The sequence below is a fragment of the Bidens hawaiensis genome, unplaced genomic scaffold, assembly GCF_021521415.1.
Source record: "Bidens hawaiensis isolate Kalapana, Puna unplaced genomic scaffold, B.hawaiensis_p1.1 tig00003902_1, whole genome shotgun sequence".
NCBI lineage: Eukaryota > Viridiplantae > Streptophyta > Magnoliopsida > Asterales > Asteraceae > Bidens > Bidens hawaiensis.
The window spans coordinates 736,270-740,992 of record NW_027491226.1 but is presented as its reverse complement, the minus strand read 5'-3'; positions in this window follow the sequence as shown (position 1 = coordinate 740,992).

Below are 4,723 nucleotides of genomic sequence, written 5' to 3'. Positions count from 1 at the left end.
CGCAAGTGTTGATGCTCAGATCATTTGTGGTCAAAATCTTGTACGTCTAAGGGCCCCGGATGGACCCAAATTTCAGTCTTCGGTGATCGGAATGGTGCGGCACCACATATCATATCTATGCTTAAGGCGGGAAGATTGATGCAGCGGGGTTGAGGGCGTATCTGGCGTATGCTATAAACGTGAAAACCGAGGTGGCTACCGTCGGTGATGTTCCTATTCTTCAGGATTTTCCGGATGTATTTCTAGATGATTTATCAGATGTGCCGCTGGATCGCGAGGTCGAGTTCAAGATAGACCTTGTGCCGGGCGTAAAACCCGTTGCTCGAGCCCCTTTCCGTCTAGCACCGAATGAAATGAAAGAACTTATTGCTCAATTGGAAGACTTGCTCAACAAGGGCTTCATTCGACAGAGCATCTCACCTTGGGGTGCCCCGGTCCTATTCGTCAAGAAGAAGGACGGTAGTATGCGTATGTGATTGACTACCGTGAATTGAATAAGCTCACTGTGAAAAATCGGTACCCTCTACCAAGGATCGACGACTTATTTGATTAGCTCCAAGGAGCTAGTTGGTTCTCGAAGATCGACCTTAGGTCCGGGTATCATCAGTTGAAAATTCGGGAGGAGGATATCCCTAAGACTGCCTTTCGAACTCGTTATGGACATTATGAATTCCTAGTGATGTCTTTTGGTTTGACCAACGCACCGGCTGCGTTCATGGATCTTATGAACCGTATGTGTAGGCCGAAGCTCGATCGTTCAGTTATTGTGTTCATCGACGACATTCTTGTGTATTCCAAAAGCGAATCCGATCACGCCGGTCATCTCACGAAAGTTTTGGAAGCTCTGCGAAAGAACAAGTTGTACGCAAAATTTTCTAAGTGTTCGTTTTGGTTATGCGAGGTTCAATTCTTGGGTCATGTTATTAACCCGAGTGGTATTTTGGTTGACCCTGCAAAGGTGGAAGCCGTAAACGAATGGGAATCTCCTAAGTCTCCATCTGAAATCCGTAGCTTTCTGGGCTTGGCGGGGTATTACCGCCGCTTCATTCCCAACTTTTCGAAAATTGCATCATCATTGACCAAGTTGACCAAGAAGAGTGTTAAGTTTGTTTGGGGTACCGAGCAGGAGGAGGCTTTTCCCGAATTAAAGAACAGATTGACGCAAGCCCGTATTTTAGCTTTACCCGATGGCACTGATGATCTGGTTGTTTATTCTGATGCCTCTTACCAGGGGCTTGGGTGTCAACTGATGCAGTGGGGCCTAGTCATAGCTTATGCCTCGCGGCAGTTAAAGCCTCATGAGGCGAATTATCCTACTCACGATTTGGAGCTGGCGGCGGTTGTGTTTGCGCTTAAGTTGAGGCGACATTATTTGTACGGTGTCCCTTGTGTTATCTATACCGATCATAAGAACTTAAAGTATTTATTCGAGCAAAAGGAATTGAATATGCGTCAGCGTCGGTGGCTGGAGTTGATTAAGGATTACGATTTGGATATTATGTACCATCTCGGTAAGGCTAACGTGGTAGCCAACGCGTTGAGCCAAAAGGAGAGACCGAAACCTATTCGTTTGAAATCTTACCAGCTTATTCTTAAACCCGATATTTTGAAACGGATAGCCAACGTTCAGAACGAAACCTTACAGTTGGAATGGATTATGTCAGAGCGTATTTGGGGACAAGAAAAATTGTTGGAAGACGTCGGTGATGGGGTAAGTATAAGGATGGGCGTTTATGGGTACCCAGGTATGGGGGATTCAAGAGTAAAATGTTGGATGAGGCACACAAGTCGCGCTATTCCATTCATCCGGGCGCGACCAAAATGTACCAAGACCTGAAGAAAAATAATTGGTGGCCTGCGATGAAGTATGAGGTGGCTCGGTACGTGAGTAAGTGTTTGACGTGTCTGCAAGTTAAGGCCGAGCACCAGAAGCCTTTCGGGAAACTTCAACCCTTGGAAATACCTGAGTGGAAGTGGGAGCATCTTACGATGGATTTTGTGACTAAAGTGCCTCGTACTCCTAGGGATAGTTATGACACCATTTGGGTAATCATTAATAGATTGACCAAGAGCGCTCATTTCTTGCCGATTCGATAAGCTGGCCGATGTGTTTATTCGTGAGATCGTTTCTAGGCACGGGGTGCCGGTATCTATTGTTTCGGATAGGGATACTCGTTTTACCTCCAGGTTTAGGAAGAAGTTTCATGAGGAGATGGGTACCAAACTTCTCATCAGTACCGCTTATCACCCGCAGACGGATGGTCAATCCGAGAGGACCATTCAGACTCTCGAGGATATGTTGTGAGCTTGCGTAACTGATTTTGGTGGTAGTTGGGATCGTCACTTACAGTTAGTCGAGTTTTCTTATAATAACAGTTACCACGCCACAATTGGAATGCCACCGTTTGAGATGTTGTATGGCAGGAGGTGTAGGACTCCAGTTTGTTGGGGTTCCAATGGTCAGAAACAATTGGGTAGTTTGGAGGTGGTTGAGGCTACAACTGAGAAGCTCGATAAGATTAAGGCTTTTATGAAGGCCACTCGGGATCGTCAAAAGTCCTACGCGGACAAAAGGCGGAGGCCTATTGTGTTTGAGGCCGGTGATAGAGTTGTGCTAAAAGTTTCTCCTTGGAAGGGTATTATTCGTTTTCGTAAGAGGGGAAAGCTTAGTTCGAGGTTCATTGGTCCGTTCCTTATATTGTCCCGTGTTGGTGAGGTAGCGTATAGACTGGAACTGCCCGATGAGCTCGCGGGGATTCATCCTACTTTCCACGTGTCCCATTTGAGGAAATGTTTAGCAAATGAGGAGGCCCATGTACCTCTTGATGACATTGAGCTTGATAGTAAACTGAACTACGTTGAAGAACCTATCGCTATTCTTGACCGTCAGGAAAGGCGTTTGAGGAATAAAGTGGTTAGGCAGGTGAAGGTGCAGTGGAGGCACCGTAGGGATTCCGAGGCTACTTGGGAGTCCGAAAACGAGATTATGAAACTTTATCGACAGTTGTTCCGGTCACATCGGGATTCGGGGACGAATCCCTTTGTAAGGAGGGTGGACTTGTAACACCCGTTAATTTTCGGTTCAAAGATTTTTAGCTTGTAAAGTATGTATATTTCTCGGGAGTTATCCGGCAAGCCTCGTTGACCTTATCATCTTCCCGGTACGTTAAATCATTTAACTTTTCTTTCAAGTTGCCATATCCTTCAACTTGGAGGGGCTAGGATGAAACATTTTATATTATAACATAAAACATAAAACCATAACCCCCCTCCTCTTCCTTGTCCGATCGGCAGCAAGGCAGTAGCACACCCCCCTCGGTTTCTTTTTTTACAGCCAAGTTAAGGTCTAAAACTTCAATTGAAGGTTAGATCTATGTTTCCCCAAGTCTTTTACACCTTAATTTATCATTATATCACGCGTATTGATAGATAAACGGCTTGTTCTAGGCTAACCGGGTGGCTGTCCAATTGAGCAATTCCGAGACTGTTTTGGTGGAGGTTTTTGCACCAACATCTTCCTAGGTATGTCTAGTATAACATACTTTAAGATTATACACAATGGTGTTAGTTTGATTGGTCAACTAGTTGAAGTTTGAAAGATAGTTTTTGGCTGGCTAGAATGGTAGATTGTTGCGTTTAACGCGAGGGATGAAGTAAGTTATGACCAATTCAGTTCGGATAGCTTCGGTTTAGTATACGAGCTGTTGGAAAATGATTTTTATAAGTATTGGGTCTGAATTGGCTGTCGGTTACTCAAACGGGTCGGTACAACGCGCATTTGCGTTTATTGAATAGTTGGTGCGTTGTACTTGCGAGTTACCGACCCATTTGACTCGTGTAGCGTCGTGTGGACTTGTTGCCTGTGAATTTATCATATTGGGTCCACATGGGGCTGAGTTGGATATTAATAGCCTAAAGGACTCTTAAACGCGCGTGTTAGTATCACCTAGTGTTTTCGGGGGTAATTTGGGTATTCTTTACTCCCGGGAGTATCTAAGGGTCGTGTTGGTAAAATTAAGGCCCCGGGAGCTGTTATGATTGAGTTTGATGAGGTCGAGGCTTTAGGTAACTCGAACCATGTTAGAACATCTTGTAGGATAAACGAGTCCTATCGATGTCGTTAGTAATGTTTGTATGTAAACCGACAGGCGTTTGAGTTTTGGGGATACTTAGGGGTCCTCTAGCTTCTAGTGAAATCGTGCCTTGTTTCAGGTGAGTTCATGATGCCCCTTTTTACTCTTTTTAAGTTTTTGGGCTAGCATGCACACCTAAGCGATTTTACTTGATGAACCGTTTAAATTGTTTTGTATGGGCTTACTTGTATAGGGTAGGCCTTGGGATGATGTTATTGTATGTATGTTTGTACATATATTATTGTATGGCCAATAATTGGGGATGTTATTTAGTCGTTATCGACTAAGGATGTTTACGTATGCATACTTTGTGTTTTCATACGTTGGATGAGATGTTACGTGTTTGGGTTGTACGTGTGCTCGACCCTGATGTTATTACTTGGATGATATCTGTAGGGATATAATTATATGGATGTTTATATATATATATATATATATATATATATATAAGTATGATTACTTATTATTGATGATGGCCTAACTGTTGCATCCCGTTTTATTTTAAAACTCTTGGAATAATTATGTTTATGATTAATATTATTTTAGATGTCAATTATTAAAACTTGAACTCACTCAGCTCAAGCTGACTT